General features: G+C 40.9%; 1 protein-coding gene across 4 annotated transcripts in view; it reads right to left on the bottom strand.

Moving 5' to 3' along the window:
* Window positions 1-25580, bottom strand: part of DIS3L2 (DIS3 like 3'-5' exoribonuclease 2) — a 317418-nt gene that overhangs the window by 209476 nt on the left and 82362 nt on the right. The window lies entirely within an intron of this gene.

Raw genomic sequence — 25580 nt, 5'->3', positions numbered from 1 at the left:
CAAGATGCCATCTTCTCAGGATTCTGATCTACATTTTCATCCCTCTCCCTTGAACATTAGGATACCAGAAAGCCCCATGCTGCTTTATGAAATTCTATCACACAGAGGCAATCAGCATCTTAGGAAGGCATAGAAGAATTCATCCAGGTATTGGATGCCACCAAGAGTGACTTCCAGATAAGATGGAGGCTCCATGCTGCTTCCATGAGCCCAAGTGAGGAAAAGACAGAATAAGGAAAGACAGACTCTGTTCCAAAGAGAGGACAGAAGGAGCTTCAGAAAGGAAATATCATAGTGATAGGCAATAAAAAGTACAGAAAAAAACATGTGCAATGCACCAAAACCAACTAGCCAAGCCAAACAAAAAAGGTGGGGTAGATGGGAGGAAGGACAGAAGCATCCTCCAAAAGCAAATTTTTTCTTCTCTGGAGGGCTTCAGGGAGTTGAGCCCTAAAGAGGAGGCTTCCCAGTAGAAAATACCCCTGAAAAAAATTTGAAGATGTATTCAGAACAGTAGATGCACAAATCACAACACAGAAACAGAAGAAATGTGAAAAAGCAAGGTAACATGGGTCCTCCAAAAGATCACAACTCCTCAAAGCACTGAAAGCCAAAGATGTGGAAATAGGTAAAGCACTAGAGGACAACTTCAAATGTTTGCTAGTGAAAACAATCAATGACCTCAAAGATGACACAGATAAACTCAATCCAGGACCTAAAATGGGAGTCAGAAACCCTGAGGGAAAAATTAGCAAAATGGATGAGATCATTAGCAATATGGATGAAAAAGTCAACATGGAAGAGAAAAGTCAGTGAAGAAAGTGAGATTTTGAAAACAGACAACAACAAAAATAGAAATGTTGGAAATTAACAACTCAGTGAATCAAATAAAAATACACTAAAAATTATCACCCACAGACTCAACCTACCAGGAAAAAAAATACTGGGAATGAAGAACAAAGCTGATGACATTCTACATTCAAACATCAATAAAGAAAAAAACAAATATGGCCATGACACTCAAGAACTCTGGGATACAATCCAAAGACCAAACCCAGAACTCACAGGAATGGAGGAGGAGCTAGGATAAGGCTAAGTGCTACCCAAGAACACAGATGTTGTGGAAAAGACAAAGTAAGATGTAAGAGATTATAAATTCTTCTCCTAAACATATGAAGCCTTGGGACTGGAGAGAAAGCTCGGCAGTATACAGCATGTGCTGCTCGCACAGAGGACCAGAGTTTGTCTCCCAGCACCCACATGAGGCTACAAAGTCCCATGCTGCTTTATGAAATTCTATCACACAGAAGCAATCAGCATCTTAGGAAAGCATAGAAGCTCCAGCTTGTAATTCTGGGGCATCTGATGCCCTTTTTAACCTCTAGAGGCACCTATGCACATGAGGCAAGTATTCACACAGACATGCACACACACACACACACACAAATTAATTAAATATTTTTAAACAATATAAAGCCTTAATTCTTCATTTTGGGTCTCAAATCAAGATACAAAACATATCAAATTATATAAATCACATCAACAATAAGAAAGAAGCAAATATAAAAAAAATTCGATCAATAATCAGTTAAGAAGTTTGATACAAGGCAGACAACATGACAATATTCTTTTCTGTTTATGAGTATGGTATAAATAAATTAAATGAATGAATGAGAGCTGCTGAAGAAAACCTGTGCCTTGATATGTTAATTGGCCCATCAATATCAGTAAAAGGTAGTAGTAGAATTTGTGGGTTCCAGATATTACTACAAAACGGCGTCCTTCTTAGGACTCTACTGATGGGTGAAAAAAAGCCTTATACAAGTTAAACATATAATAAAGACTAAAGTGACCATATATGTGTGTATATAAATACAAAAAACAAACTCAGTCACTATTTGTGGTTTGTGCCTTTCACTCTTTTAAACAAATGATGGAAAATCCACCCTTGGTGAGCACTATCTCAAAGTGCTTTATCTTTAGGGGGGTAACAGAATAATAACACATTTATGTTCATTTAAAAATGCATTCTGGAGTATTTTACAGAGCCATACACTATTTTAGGAGCCAAGAATAGAGCAGGAAACATGACAGTTTATCAGGGATATGTGCAATCAGAACTATGGGGAAATGAAAGGATTGGTTAAGATGCCAGAAGTATGAGACTGGGCTGGAGTTGCTAGCAACGGTGATGCTTTAAAGATGCTTCACCAGAAGCAGCAGGTGAAGAGAGGCCTGAAGGTGATGCTTTATCGATGCTTCAACAGAAGCAGCAGGTGAAGAGAGGCCTGAAGGTGATGCTTTATCGATGCTTCACCAGAAGCAGCAGGTGAAGAGAGGCCTGAACACAGCGCTGAGCAAGTGCTCCTAGTGCTTATATCTGTGAAGAGTTTAGCAGGGAGATTTCAAAATATGCATCTACTTTCAAAAAACCAAATTAGTAGTCTAAGTAAATCATGAAGATCATGCTTAATGAAAAATTCATCTTACACAGGGCAGAAAAGTTAATAAATTCTTCCCATAATATCCCAATGCTGTGGTTTTCAATTGCTGTAACTATCCCCAGATGATTAATGCTATAATGTTCACTTCGGAAACCAGAGTGAAATATTACAAAGAAATTCAGTCATAGTAACAAATCTAAGGACTATCTCTAAAATTTTGAAAAACAACTGGCTTTATGAAATTATAGCAACAGAAAAACTTGTATACAATGGTTAGTTTTTCTGAGAAAAAAATACATGTAAACCTGGAGTAGCAGATCACACCTATACACCCAGAATTCAGGAGACTGAGGCATGGGGATTGAATTTGAGGCCACTAGAAAATGAATTTTAAACCAGCCTGTACTGTCTTCAAAAAAGGACAGAAACCTTAAAAAAAAAATTCCCCTCAGGTTCTTTTCTGTAAGAACACAAGTAAGTGAAATTGCACTACGTAGACACTCAATTAAAAAAAAAAGCTCTTCACTCATAACATAAATAAGTCCTGTATGTTCACACATAAATGTGGCATATACCTGTAATCCCAGTACTTAAAGGGCTGAGGCAGAAGAATTAGGAATTTTAGGATGGTCTGGGCTTTATAAGAATCTAGAGCATCAATTCTCAATCTTTAAGTTGCAACCCTTCTGGAAAACCTCTATCTCCAAAAACTATTTACATTACAATTAATAACAGTAGCAAAATTACAGTTACAATTTTATGGCTGGGGGTCACCACAACATGAGGAACTGTGTTAAAGGGTTGCAACATTAGGAAAGTTGAGAAGCACTGATTTAGGGGAAGGAAGAGAGGAAGTGAGAGAAGACACAGGAAAGAGGGGAGGCCAGGAGAGAACTAGGGGAGAGAAAGATGGATAGAATGAGGAAGAGGGGGTGGAAGAAGAAAAGAGCAGGGAAGAGGGAGGGAGAGGAGAAGGTGAGAAAGAAAGAGTGGAGGGGGAGAGTAAGTTATAAAAGAAAAAGACTTTGACATCACTCAAATCAGCAGAGATATTCAACTGATTTAAGTAAACCTAGAAATTCAATAATATTTGGTAACATCTAATCTATCCACAATCATCCCTAAACGAGTACAATAGTAAGTTTGTCAGAGCAACCCATACAAGCAGATGGAGCACATGTACGGCCTAAGTCTCAGGCAGGGTGACTACAACCAGACACTGCTCTATTGTCTTATCACAAAGGAATCACCACTGGAGAAAAACAAAATGAGTAACATGGTAGACTGACTAGCAGGTCACACTAAAATATGGTCTCAATCACCCTCTCCCTTCCTCCCTTGTTCCTCTTCCTGTCTAATTTGTTTGGGGTTATGGGGGGGGGCAGAAGGAGGTGTATTTGGAGAGGGTTTGGGGGATTATTTGCTTACTTGTTTTGACAAGGAAATAGGGACCCTTAGGCACATGCCACTGTACCGAGCTTTAGATTCTTCTATGTGTTTATTTCCGACACTACTGGTTTCACAAACGAGTTGGATCTCAGAGACAACTGAGAAAATATTACACAGGGAACCAGAATTCTGACTTTACACAATACGAAGACTGACCTGTCTCACATCTTTTTTTTTTTTAAGATTTACTTATTTATTATTTATACAGTACTCTGCCCCCATGTGTGCCTGTATGCCAGAAGAGGGCACCAGATCTCATTAAAGATGGTTGTGAGCCACCATGTGGTTGCTGGGAATTGAACTCAGGGCCTTTGGAAGGAAGAGCAGCCAGTGCTCTTAACCTCTGAGCCATCTTTATCTGAATGGAAGCATATATAAAGATTCTAAAACCAGCATGGTTCTGCCCAACTACTTATTAAGAACTGTATTTTACTGGTACAATAGTGGCACAAATGTGGTGGGAGTAACCAATCACCTTTTCATTGGATTTAAAGCCCACTCCATGAGACAGAACCCACAGCCCTGTAAGTAAGGCCAAGAATCTGGATAGGTCATGAGCCCTAGGGGAAAATCTACTACATTATTCTGCTAAATGAGTATAACAATAAGATGACTTCTATTGACATATGGCCATACTCAGAGATCAGTGTATCACTCAACCCGTATCAGGGAAGCTTCTTCTTGCAATGGATGGTGATTAACAGAGAAACCCACAACTGTATAATGTATAGACAGTAAAAGACTCTGGAGAGCCCAACCCAATCTAAATGGGATAAGGCTCAGGGATCTATGCAGAAGAGGAGTTGAAAAGATTCTAAGAGCTAGAGATGATAGACCACTTCAAGGAAATGGCACTTTACAGACACAACAAGGCTGGTGCACATAAGAACTCAGGGACTGTGACAGCATACACAAGACCTGCAGACAAGCCAGACAAGTTCTCAGCAAGGAGAGGGGCAAGTGGGCACACCTGGCCAGGAACCCATTTACAACTTACAGTTTCTGGAAGGGGAACTATGTTTTATTCAATGGAGTGACAATGGGTATGGGTATCAACCACACCCCAGTGCAGGTCTCACGCTCAGAAGTACTTAGCCAACACAAATTGGACTACGTGTTTGTTGGGTGGGGGGGTTTGTTTTGGTTTGATTTGGCTTTATGGGATTTTGGGGGGGTTGTGTATGTGTGCTTTTAAGAGAGAAAGAACATAAAGTACAGAAAGTTGGGAAGGGGTAGGCTACAGGAACAGTTCAGGGAGGCAAAGAATATGACCAAAAAACTTTTTTAAAAGAATTGTGCTTTGGCTCATGTGTACATAGGCCATGAAATTGCTAATGGTAAGATATTAGTGGAAAGCAATAACAAAAATATAATAAAATTAGCTAAATGGTATTATTTTTTCATTTTACTTACAGTCTGGGAATCAACACTAGACACATACTAGGCAAGCACTCTACCGCTTTAGCCCAATCCTGCTATATAGCACATTTAAAAATTAACCCAGTTAAACAATGTTTTAGATCACTGTACTCAAGAATGAATATTTCAGGTTGGGGAAAAAGTTCATTCAGTTAAGTGCCTGCATGTATATTCAAAACTCATAAAAAGCTAGATATGGTGGCATATACTTGTAACACTAAAACTGACAGTGGGAAAAGGGGAGAAAGACAACAAGTAGATCCCTGAAACATACTAGCCACCCAGTCTAGCTAAATCAATGAGATTTGTGCTCAGAGAGAATGAAGAGTAACCATAGAAAACATCTGACATCCACCTCAAACCCCCACCATATACATCAGTACACATCAGACCAACAAGTACATATATCACACCACACAGAGAGAAGGGGGGAGAATATTTTACTATTTTAGGTATTATGTTCACTTTTGAACTACAGAAGCAAAAAATATGCTATAATGGGATTTCATGAATAAATCAAGTCACTTAAAATTGGGCAACTGAAATATAAGTATGTATTGTAAAGGGTTTTTTTTTTTTCATTCTAGTTTGTTAATCTAAGACCCATTTGAATCAATCAAGGAGCAGTGCGATGAGTCAGAGGTTAAGTCTTAGGTCGCACTGTGGAAGGATAGAACTGCATCCCAAAAGCTGTCCTCTCACCTCTACATGCATATTTTGGTGTAAGTAAGCCCATACTTACACACATATACATGCATACATAACATCAATTTAAAAAGAAAGAATAGAACAAAGGGCATGGTGGGAGACACATAATCATGAGCTCTCAAGACCTAAGAACTGCGCACTTTTGAATCCTTCCATATTACAGGCGTTTAGAGTCAAGATGCAGGACTCCTTGGAGACACAGCTAATTTAGGTCTGGCCTAGGACACAGATGAGACAAGCCTTGAACACGTCCTCTTACCAGAACAACAAGGAAACTATTAAAGGATATGAGTGTCTTATCTAGGGGACTCAGGAATGATCATGAAAGCGCTCTCTTGTGATCCTTGCTGAACTGTAAGCATTTGACCTAGCTTTCCTATACAACCTACAAATCAGAGTAATCAAACAGTTGGTGAGGTCAGGTTCTTCACTGAAGAACTGTTAGAGTTAAAATCAGAAGAAATAAAAGAATCACTGTCTTCCTGGTTTCACTTGGATGTGGGAAACGAACATTGATGATTTCTGAAACCAGTAAGTCATTAGCTGGTTGGGAAAGAGTTTTAAAGTAGAAAGGCCCAGCTGGCAATATCTGGACCCACCAAATGCTACAAAGGAAAAGGACCACAAGCTCTTCTCCACTCCTTATAAGACTATGTGCACATCACCATTTACAAAATATTTCCACAAACTGAATGTGAATCGCATCTGACAAAGGAAGCAGGAGAGAGAATAACATTTTAAAGGCAGCACCATGTCGTTACACGTGTGCCACACATATGTGCACAAATACACAATACTATGCAAAAATAAGATTAACATCTATCAAAGAACACACCCAACATTAAACTCCACATGTATGTACATAGGCATGCTACTTACTCACACATATGCAGATGGATGCACAAATTTACAAATACAAATATACATATACCACAGACACAAAAAGATATTAAATTTTTCTTTAGTCCTCAGATATCATAAAAGAAAATTTAGAAAATGAGCATAGAAATGCTCACATGTAGAACATATAAAGACCTCCTGCATATCCATGAAAGGCAGAAAACCTACCAGAACAGCAGGGAACCACTTAGGGTACTTGACAACAGAAATGCCCACAAGTCAGTAAATATGAAAGGGTACCCAGCCTCATTAGACATCAGAGAAGAAACACAAGCATGTGCATGTATCTCTATGGAACTATAGTTTGCAAAAACAAAAACAAAAAACCTGAAAATAGCAGTGTTCACATAATGCACAGCAATACACTGTGGGTAGGAATGAAAGGTGGTCCAGCCATTTCTTGGATTAGTATCGTGGGATAAAAAGCATTTCCACCTGACCCCCTAGTTTAGTCCACTGCACTACCTCACCTGCCTTGGGGTAAATATACGAAAGAAAGAAAGAAGTCCAAGCTGAGACAGAACACACTTGCAAAAGAAATGAGCTAGATTGTCCTTTAGGAATTGAGAGTAATGGTGAAATGCACAGTGAGAGTGAGGAAGAATAGAGACACCAGTGTGAAGAGCCCTGGGGTCTTTTGCTTTCAGGTCTGTAAAGCAGGGATGAGCTGCACATGCTCCAGAGACAGCTAAAGCTCTGCTACTTCCTAGGAGAGCTAACTCTGAAAATCCCACTCCTTAAGTCTCAGTCAGCCATCTTTAAAGAGGGGACAAAACTTAACTTGTCATAAAGCTGTGAGAACTGAGATAGCTCTGCGGTGCCTGCATCTAGAAAGTCTGGAGTAAGTGAATCTTTTCATAATTGTATTAAATTCAATAGGAACTTAAATTCCCAAGAAAATCTGGAGCAAGAAGCGGAAGGAAGGGTCAAACTCAACTGCCAGACACTGAATTCAGGTAGCAAAACATGAACTCTACAAACAGTTCGGTTTTGTCTTAAGGCCTGCACAGTCCAAGATGTGAAGGAGCACCCAAGAGCAGTTGGAAATGGAGGTTCAGAGGCTGGAGCACTGGGATCCACACTTGCAATCATCCACCTCAGTCTGACAGTTGGCAGCAGTGCCCCAGACTAAGTGTCAGCTGAAAAAAAAAAAAAACAGCACTGTGGCAGAACTCAAATAAAGGATCCAATAAGAGAAGGAGGGAGAGTAGATAGATAGATAGATAGATAGATAGATAGATAGATAGATAGATATAGATATAGATAGTGAACTCCCACGCTGACAAACCTTCCCTGTGCTTTACACACATTAGCTGATCTGATCTACACAATGGTTCTGTGGAAGAGGGGACAGCAATCATGGTCATACCATCTCATGGAAGAGGAAAGGGTCCAGATATGTTAGCCCCACAACTACTAAGTGTCAAGGGCTGTGACATGAACTTAGGGTTAAGTTCTAAATCTGGCCAGCATTTTTGGTGCCAGACTCCTTAGAGATATCTCCCCTTTCTGGATTAAAGACAAACAGATTTAGAATAAACTTCATGCACCTAGATACTGTAACTCATACCCACTGTGTGAACCATTTCTTCACCTTTTTTATGTGCAAATAATCAAAATTCAAAACCCAGTTCTCTGCCAAATACTCCTCTGCTGACCTCCCTCTCTGAGAAGTGTTCTTTGGCCTTCCTCTGGCCACTGCTCATCTGTTATTCCCTCACTGCAAGCTTCCTCCATCAGGCTACATCCCAGATATCTGCACATTTCACTCTTCCACAAGATAGCAAACCAAGTCATATTCATTATTGTGGTTCACAGAACTTCCCACAATGGTTGCTTATAAAGCATGCTCAGGAAATCTTTGTCTCTCTTTTTCCTCAGTAGAATAAGATTTGAATTTGCTGTTTTAAAACTTATCAAAAAATAGAAGGAATGAAAGAGCTACCATATAGTAAGAGTCACAAAATTAAAATGCATGTTCACCTGATGCTATACCATCCTGAAATGTCCTCATGACATGACACATCAGGAAAACAGTCAATAGGTACTTTACCAAAATGAAAACACACACACACATACACACACACACACACACACACACACACACATATATATATATATATGAGAGTGTGAAATTAGAAGACATTAAAATAATTTTTAAAAGAAATCTAGGCCTTCATATTTAAATTACAACTTCAGTTTCCAATGTAGTCTCAAATGTAAGTAGAAAATTCACTGACTTCCAATTTGAAAGCAAATCTTAGCACAAAAAAAAAACAAAAACAAAAACAAAAACAAAAGCCCAGATAAAGAGGAGAAAGCCTACATCTGGTGGCAGCTTACAGGGACACTCCTTGGTCATTTTCATAGTTGTAGTGTACCTTTCTAGCCCTCAAAAATGGGAGGAATTACCTCCACTGAGAAAGTAAATTAGATCAACTACAAATAGTAAGTGAAACTCACCAGAATTAAGAGGAGGAACTGGTCACTTCAAAACTGATGTATGTTAGGTTTTTCTTCCCTTCCTTTTAAAATTAATATGCTGTATTTCAAGACTGAGGAACAAACAGAAAAATTCCCTGTAACCAAAAAATTCATATGGAATCCTAAGTAACATTTCCACTATGCCGACTTACCCAAACTCCACACAAAAACATTTCATAGCTCTCTGTTTATTGATACGGGGGGGGGGGGGGAGACATTCTGTGGACACAAAGTCCATCTTATGAAAACTGTTGTTTTAAATTTTATAAAAAGAGCAAGCCTATTTCATGAAATATTCGGTTCCGGGGTGGGGGGAGAAGAGGAGAAGAGGAAGAGGTGGAAGAGCAAGAAGAGGACACTATAACATTCCCCTTGAGCACAGGGTTGCTATCAACTCAGCTTAAGAGAGCTTCTCTAAAGGACTCACACACTTCTGTCCACACATGTGCAGTAACCAGGACCACTGGGACGGTGTCAGCTGAAGGCTCTGTGCCCAGGAGACAAGCCTTTCACACTGCACTGCACCGGAGCCTCTGCTTGGCTCTAATGCATGTCAACAAGTCCAGCTAGGAGCTGCTCTTCCTTTCTTGGCTAGTTGGACTGGGCTTAAGTGACAGTTCTCAGTTGCCACACATGTTTTAACAAACTTTCAAATCCCTTAATGGCATATTTGGGATGGAGTGTAATACACTATTCAGGAAATTCTTGAAGCCAAGAGAAGCAATTGATATTTCCACAGGGAGTTCTAGAGACAATTTGGCAACAAACCTCTTTCACTATAAAATACAAGTATGAACATTATCATCTTAAAGACGTATTTATGGACACGCTAGAATACATGCATGATATAAGGTGAGTCATCACAAAAACCTTTCATCTATTTATTAGAAACATAAAAAACTACTTCCATTCTCCTACTAGTTCAGGCTTCAAACTCAGCTGTTCTCCATTCCTTACCCTCTTTACACACCTCTCACCCATCCACCAGGTAGCCATGTCAGTTCTATGTTCACTGATGCCAATTTTTTTTTTTTTTGCTTGTTTTGTTTTGTTTTTCAAGACAACTTTTCTCTGTGTAGCCTTGGCTGTCCTGGACTCACTTTGTAGACCAGGCTAGGCTCGAACTCACAGCCTGCCTCTGCCTCCCGAGTGCTGGTATTAAAGGTGTGCACCACCACCACCCGGCCAGTGATGCCAATCTTACGTACTTTCCATTAGTTCTCCTGGACACAGACAAGAGACTTGGGAGTCTCTGTGTCCGTTTTCTCTCTACTCCCAATTAGAGACAAATGCCAACTCCAAATAATGATTCAGGGACCCTGCATGATACATTACCTTCACTCCACCCACTCATACCTTCACGCTCACCCAGTAACTCTCCCTCTCAGCCTCTTTGCTATTCCTTAACACAGCCGGTATGCACCAAATGCTCCACAAGACCTCTATAAGGAGCCCATCCCTTCCTGTAGTTGTTACTCCTGTTACTTTCTTGAGCCATTTATGAAGAATCTCAACTCTCATCCCCCAAACTCACACCCTTCATACTTTTCTACTTCTTTAGTGCTTATCACTTACTGAGCATGCCACAAAGACTATCTTAGTCAATGGCATCATAGCCTCCCCAACGGAATACAAGCCCTATGAAGGCGGGGAATTTTCCTTATTTGCTCATTGCTATAAACACAACACTTGTGAGGGCACCAATCACACAGTAAGTACTCAATACCTATTTGTTGAATAAATAAATATTGATAAATTTTTTAGAATCCAAATAATATGTATCAGATGTATATTTATAGTGCCTTTCTCAAGAATAAGATGGCTAATTTTCCTTGGTTGTTTCCCAGACTTGAAAGAAAGACACTACTGTTGAAGACCCACAAACTCTAGACACAAGCATTAGAGGGATCACATTTGCCCTGACCTGAAAGCCTCCTCCATGAGATCTAGTTCTCCTGGCCTCAGAAGGTGCTGTGAAGCTGCCAGTGCAATAAGTGATGAATGTCCCTATGCAGTGTAAAGCTGGTAGACCACAATAGCCATCCAGAAATACAACAGATGGCCCAACAGTGCACTAATATCTTGGGAGTAGCTAACAACTGTCTAACTGGACTTAAGCAAGCCAAGAGGAAACTCATGCCTGGTCCTGTAAACACAGCCAAGAAGTCATGACTCAGAGAGAGATCATTGACCCTGGAAAAAAACTTACTACTGCCATTTCCCTAAATCAATTTAGCTTCCAACTGTATTCTAAGTACATATGCTTACACTCATAGGTAAATGTAGCTCTCACTACTCATCATAAAAGCTTCTTTTTTGCAAGAGAAAGAGGCTAATACTGAGATACACAAGAGGTCGAAATGCAAAGAGTAAATGACATGGGGTATCCAGCCCCAACTAATACATCTACAGTACAACCCCCATACTTATGCCTAGGGACATCAGGAAAGGGGGACTGGAAAGACTGATGAGCTAGTGACTAAAAAGATAGCTTGGCAGTTCAGAGCAGATACTGCTCTTACAGAGGACTCACATCTGGATCCTAGCACATGCACATCAGGAGACTTGCAACCTTACCTTGTCAACCTGACACAAGCTAGGGTCATCTGAGAAGAGGAAATCACAAATGAGAAAATGTCTCCATAATGCTGACCTGTAGGAAAGCCTGTGAGCCATTTTCATGATTGATGATTCATGTGTCAAGGGCCAGTCCACTATGGGTGGTACTGTCCCTGGGCATGTGGTCCTGGGATATATGAGAAAGCAAACTAAGCAAGCCAGGGGGAACAAGCCAGTACTCTCCCATGGCCTCTGCATCAGTTCCTGCCTCCAGGTTCCTGCTGTGATTTCCTGGATGATGGACTAGAAGCTGTAAGATGAAATAAACCCTTTTTTTCCTCAAATTAATTTTGGTTATGGTTATCACAGTAATAAAAGCCCTAACTAATACACATATCTCCAGTTCCCAGAGATCCAAAACTCTTTCTGGCCTCCATGGGCACTACATTCACATTCACAACTGCTCCCCCATCCCCACCCCCACCCACGTACACACACATGCACGCATGTGCGCTCTCTTTTTTAAAAGTATTTTTTTAATTGTAAAAAACAGAAGACTTGGGTCATCTGCTTCAAGATAGTACCTTCTAGGCATGACATTAAATCCTAACAATAAGGCTACCTGCACAAGACCTAAACAATGACCACACCAGTCAACATGACAACATGGATGGGGAAAAACTTCACAAGACCTCACCCCTAGATGAAGAGCTACAGCAAGCACAGATGGTGAAAGAGGAAGAAGAACCCTTTATAGGCTATTTATTCCTAAGTAGTCAGCTCTAAGTAAGTGTGTGTGTGTGTGTGTGTGTGTGTGTGTGTGTACATGTATTTGGTATGACAATAACAAAATTATTTAAAAAGAGTTCATGATCTTGAGAGGAATGGGGGAGCACAGAAAGAGTCAGACAGAGAGGGAGTCAGAAGAAGAAGCAGTAGAAATAATATAGTATATTCATGTATGAAAATCTCAATTTTTTAAGTTTTAAAAGAATAAGTTTGTAAGGATGTTTTGGATTTCATAGTCTGTGTGTGTGTGTGTGTGTGTGTGTGTGTGTGTGTGTGTACACACCATAACTGTTTTTGGCTATTCAAGGTATTTTGTGCTTCTGTATGAATTTCAGAATTCTTTTACTATCCTGTGAAGGATGATATTAGAATGTTGGTATGGATGAGACAAAATCTATGCATCACTTTAGGTGATATGATTACTTTAACAATATTAATTTTGCTAATCCATGAATTTGAGAGGTCTTTCCATTTTCTTTTGCTTGCAATTTCTTTCCTTGATATTTAGAAAATTTCATTTTAGAGGTCTTTCTCCTCTTTAGTTTTGAAGATATTGTAGTAATGTTTTCTTGATTCTTTCTCAGCATATTCATTATTGGTATACTGAAATCAAATTAATTTTGGTACGTTGATTTTGTATCCCGCCATTTTTCATATATATATATATATTACACATATACGAAATAAACTAAATACAGCAAGAAAAACCAAAAAAATCAGGAATTATACTAATGTTACATTTATAATGTTTTGGCTATTTGTATTTGGCAACCTTGAAGAAAACATCTTTTCTATCTTGGTGAGTCTAAAATTCTGAATGTAAATCAATATCTATCATATCTCATCTCTATCAGCTTAAAACATCTACCTAGACATAAAAACATCTTAACCCCTAAACAACTAAGCTTAATTGTAAAAGTAAACTATCTGGTCTTCAACTCCATCAAAGTCTAAAGAAGGAATAAAATTAATTACCTGAGTAAACAGGAAGTACAGGTTAGCAGCTTCCAAAGTAAAAAAAAAAAAAAATGACAGTTTACTATCTGAACAGTCACCCAAAATGCTCTAAAATGCTGGAGCATCATCTTCAGCTTTCTAGCCCAATATATTTGACAGACATATTTGTGAGGCAGGAACTACTGAGAACTTGTCTTGGCAGGCCATCGACTCTGCCTGCATCCAAGCTTGCCCATTTTTAGGCAGAATTCTGTCAGTCCACCACTTTTCTGAAAGGGTGTATCAGATCTAACAATCTCCTTCCCAGAGGTTCTCAACCTGTGAATCCCCACACCTTTGGGATTAAATGGCCCTTTCATAGGGATCACCTAACCCCCCTGGACCAAACAGATGTTTACATTATGCAAAATTACAGTTATGAAGTAACAGCAAAAAATAATTTTATGGTTGGGGTTACCACAACATGAGGAACTGTATTAAAGGTTGAGAAGCACTGATTTATATGCTTACTGCAAACATTCCCTTCTATTTGCATCTCTTTTGTCTCCTTCTCTTGCCTGACTGCTCTAAGAATTCAAGCATTTTGATCCAGAAATTATCATAATGAGTGAGTTCACCCAGAAGCAAAAAGAGACAAACGGTATATACTCACTTATATCAAAACACTAATCCAAGGGATATATACCATGAAAAACTTTACTTACCAGGAAAGTAGGTGAGAGGAGAGGACATCCTATTGAGACTTTAGGCGAGAGTAGCATGGAAGAATGGGGAAATAGTAGGACCCACTGGGTCCTGGAAACCTACAAGAAGAACTTTATGACAGGCAGATCTGGGTCCTGGGGTCCTCCTCAAACTAAGGCACCAGCCAAGGAGAAATAGGCAGTAAACTTCGAACCCCTACCAAGACCTAGCCGACGAACATGATATTCTCCACCGTTGAGTGGAGAGTGAGATCTGACTCTCACACGAACTCTGGTGCCCCTTTTCTGACCATGTCCCCTGGATGGGGAGGCCTGGCGGCACTCAGAGGAGGGATAGCAAGTTACCAAGAAGAGACTCGATATCCTAAGAGCATATATAGGGGGAGGAGGTCTCCCTCAATCACAGACATAGGGGAGGGGAGAAGGGGGGGAAGTAGGAGGGAGGGAAGAATGGGAGGAAACAGGGGAAGGGCTAACAATCGAGATGTAATACGAATAAATTAATAAAAAACGAATAAATTAATAATAAAAAAAGAATTCAAGCACTACATTAAATAATAAAAGAAGGAGTGGAAATCCCTTTCTTGTTTCTCATTAGAGAAGAAACACTTCCGGGTTCTACCACTGAATATAATGTTGGCAATAAGTTTATCACATACAGGCTTTATTATATTGAAATATGATCCTTTAATATATAGTTTCTGTAAGAATTTTCTCATGAAGGGGTTCCAAGCCTTGTGAAGGTTCTTCTGTATTTGCTGAGGTACTCATCTTCTCATGTGCTGTATCACGTTCATGGGTTTGTATATGCTGAACCATATCTACATTCCATCAATAAAGCCGTGATTGTGGTGTATGATCTTTTCAATGTGTTGTTCACCTCTTTAGGCAAGTACTACATTGAGAGTTTTTACATTTGGGATAATCAAAGACAGCTTTCTTCTTATGTCCTTACCCAGCTTTGACATCAGGGTAATACTAGCATCGTACAATGAATCTAGAAGCATTTCTTCCCTTCTATTTTATGGGATAGTTGGAGGATCTTTGGTGTTAGTTCTTCCCTAGAGAACTGGAAGAGTCTGGCAGCAAGTCCATCCGGTTGTGGGCTTTTCTTTCGAGACTCATGACTGCTCAGTCCAGTGCTCACTGTACTTGCGTTTATACCACTATGTCCTCTAGATACAATTTTGGTAGGTCATGTGTCTAAGAATTTGCCCATTCCTTCTACATTTTCCAGTTTATTGGACTGCTAGGTTTCCAAAATATTATCTAATAATATTCTAAATTTCCGTGATACTACTTTAATGTGCCCCCTTTCAGCTCTAATTTCATTAATTTGGGCCTTCTCTTTCTTTTGGTTACTTTGGCTAATGGTCTGTCAACCCAGTTTCTCTCTTCAAAGAACCACCTCTTTGTTCTACTGATCTATTGTATTTTCTTTTACTCTCCATTTCATTAATTTCAGCTCTGATCCTTACTTCTTTCCATATCCTAATTTGGGGCTTGGCTTGTACTTATTTTTCTAAGACCCTAAGGTTTATCATTAAGTAATTTACTTGAGTTTTCTCTGATATTTAATGTAAACACAGATAGCTATAAACTTCCCTCTTAGAAATGCCTTGGCTGTATCCCAAAGGTTCTAACAATTTGTGTTTTCATTTTCATTTGATTCTAGGAATTTTCAAATTTCCTCCTTGATTTCTTAAGTGACTCACTGATCGCTTACAAGTATACTGTTCAATCTCCATGTATTTGTAGTCTCTGTGGTTTCTCTTGCTATTGACTTCTAGTTTATTCCATATAACATGATAAAATCAGTTATTTTGTTGTCTTTTTCTTTGTTAAGACCTACTTTAAGGCCTTAAAAGATGGTCTATTTTGGACAAAATATTATGGACTGGTGAGAATAATATATATTCCACAGTTATTGCATAAAATGAGATTTCTCATAAGTCCATTTGACTTATGGTGCAGTTTAACTATAAATTTTTTCTCTCTGAATAATCAATACATTAATGGATGTAGAGTACTGAAGCCATTACTGTTATTTGTTGATTTAAGTCCCATACTGTTTGTTTTATGAAACTGGATACACCAACATTCAGAGTACATATTTTTTCAATTATTGCTGCTCCTGCTTCTCCTCTTCCTCCTCCTCCTCCTCCTCCTCCTCTTCCTCCTCTTCCTTCTTATTTTTCGAGACAGGGTTTCTCTGTGTAGCCCTGGCTGTCCTAGACTTGCTTTGTAGACCAGGCTGGCCTGCTTCTGCCTCCCCAAGTGCTGGGATTACAAGCATGTGCCACTGAGCCCACCTTTTTACATCTTCTTAATGGATTGTTTCCTTTAAAATTGTGCAATGAAACAAAGCATAGTGGTACAGACTTTTGTACTTTGATCTCTGTGAGTTTTTGATACTGGGGTGAATTTCTTTTAGACAACAAATGCCTGGATTCTGTTTGGTTTTAAATCATCCAGTCTGGATCACTTAGTTGAAGAGTTAAGACCATTTATACTTAGGTTTTGATTTTTTTTATGTTTATTATTAAGTATGTACCAACTTGTTCCTTTTTGTCTTAGAGGTTTATTGGTTTTATGAGTTTGTTCTTTTCTTCTTCCCATTGTTTATTCTCCTAGTAAATGTACTTTTGTGCAGTTTTTCTTTCTCCTCCATATGATACTCCTTTAAATACTTTCAGACATGCAGGCTTAGTGGTCATGAATTGTTTTAGTTTATGCATATCATAGGAGGCCTTCATTGACTCTTTGATTTTAAAGGATAACTGCTGGGTATAGTAGTCTTGATTGGCAGTTACTTTGCTTCAGGGCTTGAAATAATAACTCTGCACCTCAAGTCTTAAGTATGCCTGTTGATAAGTCTGCTGCCATCTTTTTTGTTTGCTTGTTTGTTTGTTTGTTTGTTTGTTTTTAAAGGCAGGGTTTCTCTGTGTAGCATTGGCTGTCCTAGACTCTTTGTAGACCAGGCTGGCCTTGAACTCATAGCAATCTTTCTTGTACCTAGACTATTCTATTGAATGCTTTCCACTGAGTTTTAAAGTTTGATTTATTGAACTCTCTAAGATTATGGGGTTATTTTTTCCCCAAGATGTCTATCTTTTTTTGTTGACTTTTCATCCAAGTTGTTGAATTTCTTGTCAAGGTCTTAAATTTACTCATTTATACCATTATTTATTTGAATCTTCTCTAAAGTCACTGATGATTTCTTCCTATTAGGGGGGGGAAGTGGGAGGAAGGGAGGGATGGGAGGATACATGGGATGGGCTAACAACTGAGATGTAATATGTATAAATTAATAAAAATGTATTAAAAAAATTATTTTATTTTATTTTTATGAGTCTTTTACCCACATGTGTGTCTGTGCACCATATGCATGCCCTGTTCTAGTAGAGGCCAGAAGAGGACATAGGACTGGTTGGAACTGAAGTTACAATCCTAAGCTGCCATGTGTATGCTGGGAATTGAACCCATGCCTTCTGCAAGAGCAACTAGTGTTTTTAACAGCTGAGCCATCTCTCTCCAACCGCACTGATAATTTCTAAACAATACTCATGATTTTTTTGTCATTTTAACCATTTCTGTACTTTTGGATTCAGCTACTGAAGAGCTGTGAACTTATGGAGAATCATATTGCTTTTCATATTTTTTGTGTGTCTAGGTTGTAATTTGTACATCTGTTGGAAGAGATATCTCCCTCTAGTTTTATTTGGGGTGTTCCCAGTGAACAGCTTTCTGTTGAAAGATCATCCTCAATACCATACTGCAATGAAGAGAAAGACAACTGCTACTTCAGCAATACCACCAAAACAAATCGCATTAAGACCAATGTCTACATCACTAGTAACTACAAAACATGAAAATAGAAAAAATAACATAGAATAAAGTACTAAGGTAAAAATGCCTGAAGTAAACATAGTAATGATAAATAAATGAAATAAAAGAGGCAAAACAGAACAAAGAGATAGGGATCCCTAAAAGTAAGAAAACAAAGAATATGAAAAGGGAAGAGATAAAAATTCCATTAGAAAATAAACACGGAAATAAAATTAGATACGGTAAAAATAATAAAAGTAAAACCAAGAGATTTTTAAAAGTAAAAAAAGGAAGAATACACTAAAAAGGAAAAATACTTTAAATGACAGAGAATCAGAGGAGGTTATTTCTGGCTCCTCTAATGCTACATACAATCTGCTGGATGAGGGGCAGATAGTGAAATGGTGTTCAAGACTCATGTAGCTCCTAATATTCAAGCTAGTGCTGAATGGGGGCTAAGGATCAGGCCAGTCAAGGGCCAGTTGTCAGCTTTAAGGCTACATTCATGGTAGAAGCTCTCCTTTGCATACAGGGAGCCACTGCTGACCCCTGTAGGATCAAGGCCACACAGGATCCCACTAGATCCAGAGCCATCTCTCCAGTCCCCCAGTATGTGCAACAAGGGCAACAGGTACCCACGATAAGAGTCTTCCAAGGGGGGCTGGAGAGATGGCTCAGTGGTTAAGAGCACCGCCTGCTCTTCCAGAGGTCCTGAGTTCAATTCCCAGCAACTATATAGTGGCTCAACACCATCTATAATGTGATCTGATGCCCTCTTCTGCAGATAAAGCACTCATATACAATAAATAAATATTTTTAAAAAGTCTTCCAAGGACACTAAATTATGAAGGAAGTGAACAGAACATTGGGTTCTGCAAGGAAAAGGGAAAAGTGGGGAGTCTAGCACTCTGCCTAAGAGTTTCAGTTTGTTCAGATCCCATGCAGGAGGGATAGGCATGGGACATGGAGGGATAGGCATGGGACAGGGAGGGATAGACATGGGACATGGAGGGGTAGAAATGGGACATGGAGGGATAGAAATGGGACATGGAGGGGTAGGCATGGGACATGGAGGGATAGACATGGGACAGGGAGGGATAGAAATGAGACATGGAGGGATAGACATGGGACATGGAGGGATAGAAATGGGACATGGAGGGATAGACATGGGACATGGAGGGATAGACATGGGACATGGAGGGATAGAAATGGGACATGGAGGGATAGACATGGGACATGGAGGGATAGACATGGGACATGGAGGGATAGAAATGGGACATGGAGGGATAGACATGGGACATGGAGGGATAGACATGGGACATGGAGGGATAGACATGGGACATGGAGGGATAGAAATGGGACATGGAGGGATAGACATGGGACATGGAGGGATAGACATGGGACATGGAGGGATAGACATGGGACATGGAGGGATAGACATGGGACATGGAGGGATAGACATGGGACATGGAGGGATAGAAATGGGACATGGAGGGATAGACATGGGACATGGAGGGATAGACATGGGACATGGAGGGATAGACATGGGACAGGGAGGGATAGAAATGGGACATGGAGGGATAGACATGGGACATGGAGGGATAGACATGGGACATGGAGGGATAGAAATGGGACATGGAGGGATAGACATGGGACATGGAGGGATAGACATGGGACATGGAGGGATAGAAATGGGACATGGAGGGATAGACATGGGACATGGAGGGATAGACATGGGACATGGAGGGATAGACATGGGACATGGAGGGATAGACATGGGACATGGAGGGGTAGAAATGGGACATGGAGGGATAGACATGGGACATGGAGGGATAGACATGGGACATGGAGGGATAGACATGGGACATGGAGGGATAGAAATGGGACATGGAGGGATAGACATGGGACATGGAGGGATAGACATGGGACATGGAGGGATAGACATGGGACATGGAGGGGTAGAAATGGGACATGGAGGGATAGACATGGGACATGGAGGGATAGAAATGGGACATGGAGGGATAGACATGGGACATGGAGGGATAGAAATGAGACATGGAGGGATAGACATGGGACATGGAGGGATAGAAATGGGACATGGAGGGATAGACATGGGACATGGAGGGATAGAAATGAGACATGGAGGGATAGACATGGGACATGGAGGGATAGAAATGGGACATGGAGGGATAGACATGGGACATGGAGGGATAGAAATGGGACATGGAGGGATAGACATGGGACATGGAGGGATAGACATGGGACATGGAGGGATAGACATGGGACATGGAGGGGTAGAAATGGGACATGGAGGGATAGACATGGGACATGGAGGGATAGAAATGGGACATGGAGGGATAGACATGGGACATGGAGGGATAGAAATGAGACATGGAGGGATAGACATGGGACATGGAGGGATAGAAATGGGACATGGAGGGATAGACATGGGACATGGAGGGATAGAAATGAGACATGGAGGGATAGACATGGGACATGGAGGGATAGAAATGGGACATGGAGGGATAGACATGGGACATGGAGGGATAGACATGGGACATGGAGGGATAGACATGGGACATGGAGGGGTAGAAATGGGACATGGAGGGATAGACATGGGACATGGAGGGATAGAAATGGGACATGGAGGGATAGACATGGGACATGGAGGGATAGACATGGGACATGGAGGGATAGAAATGGGACATGGAGGGATAGACATGGGACATGGAGGGATAGACATGGGACATGGAGGGATAGAAATGAGACATGGAGGGATAGACATGGGACATGGAGGGATAGACATGGGACATGGAGGGATAGAAATGGGACATGGAGGGATAGACATGGGACATGGAGGGATAGACATGGGACATGGAGGGATAGACATGGGACATGGAGGGGTAGAAATGGGACATGGAGGGATAGACATGGGACATGGAGGGATAGAAATGGGACATGGAGGGATAGACATGGGACATGGAGGGATAGACATGGGACATGGAGGGATAGAAATGGGACATGGAGGGATAGACATGGGACATGGAGGGATAGACATGGGACATGGAGGGATAGACATGGGACATGGAGGGGTAGAAATGGGACATGGAGGGATAGACATGGGACATGGAGGGATAGAAATGGGACATGGAGGGATAGACATGGGACAGGGAGGGATAGAAATGAGACATGGAGGGATAGACATGGGACATGGAGGGATAGAAATGGGACATGGAGGGATAGACATGGGACATGGAGGGATAGACATGGGACATGGAGGGATAGACATGGGACATGGAGGGATAGACATGGGACATGGAGGGGTAGAAATGGGACATGGAGGGATAGACATGGGACATGGAGGGATAGAAATGGGACATGGAGGGATAGACATGGGACATGGAGGGATAGACATGGGACATGGAGGGATAGACATGGGACATGGAGGGATAGGCATGGGACATGGAGGGATAGACATGGGACATGGAGGGATAGACATGGGACATGGAGGGATAGGCATGGGACATGGAGGGATAGGCATGGGACATGGAGGGGTAGACATGGGACATGGAGGGGTAGAAATGGGACATGGAGGGATAGACATGGGACATGGAGGGATAGACATGGGACATGGAGGGATAGAAATGGGACATGGAGGGATAGAAATGGGACATGGAGGGATAGAAATGGGACATGGAGGGATAGACATGGGACATGGAGGGATAGACATGGGACATGGAGGGATAGACATGGGACATGGAGGGGTAGAAATGGGACATGGAGGGATAGACATGGGACATGGAGGGATAGACATGGGACATGGAGGGATAGAAATGGGACATGGAGGGATAGAAATGGGACATGGAGGGATAGAAATGGGACATGGAGGGATAGACATGGGACATGGAGGGATAGAAATGGGACATGGAGGGATAGACATGGGACATGGAGGGATAGACATGGGACATGGAGGGATAGGCATGGGAAATTTGCTGGACCAGAGCACACAGCTCTTGGCCCTACCCTGCAGGGAACCATAGCAGAAAGGAAGCAGCTCTGGAATCCAAGCTTAGAATTCCTAGCCACAGGGTTGGCGATACTGATCATGGAGTCCTTTAGTGAACCCTCTGCTGACTACATTTTTCAGCCAGGTCATGCTCAGTTTGCTCTTCCCAACTGTCTCCTACTGAGACACTATAGCAGAGTAGACCCAAGCTCAGAGCTTTAATAATCCTTGCTTTCAAGATCCCAAGAAGCTGACTCTCAACAGAAGCTCTCTTGTTCAAGAATTTACATTGGCTTACTTGTTTATGTCTTATTTATTTAGTGTCTGTCTGTCTGTCTGTCCTGTCTGTCTGTCTGTCTGTCTGTCTGTCTGTCTGTCTCTCTCTCTCTCTCTCTCTCTCTCTCTCTCTCTCTCTCTCTCTCTCTCTCTCTCTCGTGTGTGTGTGTGTGTGTGTGTGTGTGTATGTGAGAGAGAGAGAGGGGGAGAGAGAGAGACATGCCACAGCATACATGTGAAGGTCAGAAGACCACGTGAAGAGCTAGTTTTCTCCTTCCCACAAGCAGGTTCCAGAGACTGAACTCAGATCCTCAGGCTTAGTGGTATCTTTACCCACTGAATCATCTACTCGGCTCTCAACAGATTCCTTCCTAAGATGAGGCCTAAACACTGAATTCTCAGATATAAGAATCAACAATACGAGTTTCCTCTCTAATGCCAAATTGCTATGCAGGGAGTCACCGTCACACCAAATCCCCAACTGCATATAAGGCTTTCAAGAGCAGCAGGCCTTCTGCAGAAGTTAAGGATGCCAGTGGGTTGTCACCAGTGCTGCACACCTCCCCTTGTAATTGTAGCTTCAGGTCTTTCTGGGTTGGAAAGGTTTCCTTTTCTGCATACTCTTTCTACTTTCTGTGTTTTCTAAATGTCCTATCATCTCTTTGTAATTCCCAGTGCTTTTTCTAACTTCGGAATATAGTCTGTCCTTTCTTATCGAGTCTTCTCATCATGGTGTGAAACAGAAAGCTTCTGATGTACCACCATGACCTAGAAAACCCTTGTCTTCTTAAAGCAACTTACTGGCATATGTGTAAATAAGTCACTCCCATCAGATTAGGGGTCTCTCAGCTGATATTTATAGCATTCGTTTTCTGTCAGGTGTGTGTGTGTGTGTGTGTGTGTGTGTGTGTGTGTGTGTGTGAGAGAGAGAGAGAGAGAGAGAGAGAGAGAGAGAGAGAGAGAGAGGAGGGGGGGAGAGAGAGAATGTGTCAGACCCACTCATTTTTCCTCAACATTAGCTCCCCGTTGCCATAGCAGCCCCTGTCTTCATAGAGAAGGATGAAGAACACAGATACAAGCAGTTGCATATTACATCTCATCTTCTTAACTAACCCAGCAGAAGAAAAAAATCTCTCACTAATATATTATGCAAGAGCCCCAAGGCCAGGCTCTCTGGGCCATATGCTCATTCTTGCACCAATCACCACAGCAGAGAATTAAACTAGACCAGGTCAGTGTTTCTTAAACTTTCTCCTCTTATTTCACTTAAGGCATGTTTGTATGACACTAAAATGAGGTTTACAAATTAAACAATTACTAACAAAATGTCATAAAGCACTTTTATTTTTCTGAGTTTTTTGTTTGTTTGTTTGTTTTTTGGTTTTTGTTTTGTTTTTGTTTTTGTTTTTGTTTTTGTTTTGAGACAGGATCTCAGTCTACAGCCCAGGCTGAAACTCTCTATGCAGTCAGACTGCCCTCAAATTTGCAATAATCAATCTGCTGGAGTCTCCAGGGTGCTAGGATTACAGCTAGCATGAAATTTAGTTTAAAATAATTCTGAGGTATTCATATAATTTTATCATTTACTGGAGCTTTGCTATGGGTATATTTACTTTATAGAAATAATTACGTCTTGGCTGAATATTTGATACTACAGAACATACTAATAAAATACATATAGAAATGTTGAACATTTTCACAGTTGATCAATGTTTTGATTATTAATACTGAGAACACTACTTCTCAGTAATATATATTATAAAATGATCAGTTTAACAACAAAAACCAAGGCTTCAGCTGCCTTCTCAGAAAAGTGTAAAATTAATGTAAGGTCTGAGGCTCTAAGAAGTATTTGAGGGTGCAAAGGTGTTTGAAGGTTGATAAAGGGATATAAGAATTCTTCCCCTACTGTGCTACTGTCGTATTTAGACTGTTCAGAGATTTTAAATTGCCTAACTTAAAAAGATTCTTGTAAGCTTCAGGAGATCCACTGGAATCTACAGGTCACACTCCAGATACGAATTTCCCATTTCAGAGGGTGGGATTCATCCCCATTCACTAGGTTTGGGACTCCCCTCCCCCAACCACCAAGACCATGGACCTAAAAGTTTCAAATGTAAACTCCTTAACTTTATCTTCTATTCTTGACATATACACTCTCCAGCATCCTGCCAGGTGCTGCATCCAGAACGCAGGTGTTCCAGCCTAAACCTCACAGACTGCATCAGGGAGAGCTCAGTTTCCTAGCCACAGATGGTCTCACAGATCCTGAACAGCAAATACAACAGCCTGCTCTTCCTGGACTTGACCCCCTGTTGCTGTCCTACTTCAGCCTGAAGCAGTCAAAAGACCAGATTTCTGTGCCCCTTATCCATTTATTATCAACAAAAGGCTGGGATGTTAGGTCCTGCTGCAGGGCGTGGCTAGCACGGCCTACCCTCTCCATACCTAGGGACGGGGCTTCTGCTCTCTCAGAGATTCACTATATAAGCCAGATATTTTGGTTTCAGGGTCCCCCTATTTTTCTCCACCTCCCTACCCTCTCTTCTTCCCTTCCCCCACCCCAGGATGTGCTCTCCGTGCTCTCCCCTCCTTCCCCTTCCCCTGCTGCTTCTAATAAACCTGCATTTATCTATTACTAAAAAAAAAAAAAAAAAAAAAAAAAAAAAAAGAGGCAGTGCCTGAGTAAGCTGTCATATAGAAGAGCCTAATATGAAGGTTTCCCACAACATAGAGCAAAACTAAGGACAAGCAGGACAAGCATTAAAAATCCTCAATCACATGTATTATCACAAATAAGTAATAAAATTACTCACAAAACCCAGCAGGGAACAATACCTGAACAATGCATGTGGCCACCATAACCACCTAGAATACACCTCCCCCCCCCATACACATGCACATATGCACACATGGAAGGTTCAAAAAGGTTAATAAGAAAAGAACTAGTAATATAAACAGTAAGTGGATAAATGATCTGAACTAATACTTCTGAAAGGAAAAGGTAAAACACCCAGTAAAATATAGATATTTAAGTGCTCAATATTTTTAGCCATC

The sequence above is a fragment of the Acomys minous genome (assembly GCF_964271855.1).
Source record: "Acomys minous genome assembly, chromosome: 4".
In the NCBI taxonomy this organism is placed as follows: domain Eukaryota; kingdom Metazoa; phylum Chordata; class Mammalia; order Rodentia; family Muridae; genus Acomys; species Acomys minous.
The sequence above is the reverse complement of the archived record's forward strand: the minus strand, read 5'-3'. Positions and strand labels throughout refer to the sequence as shown.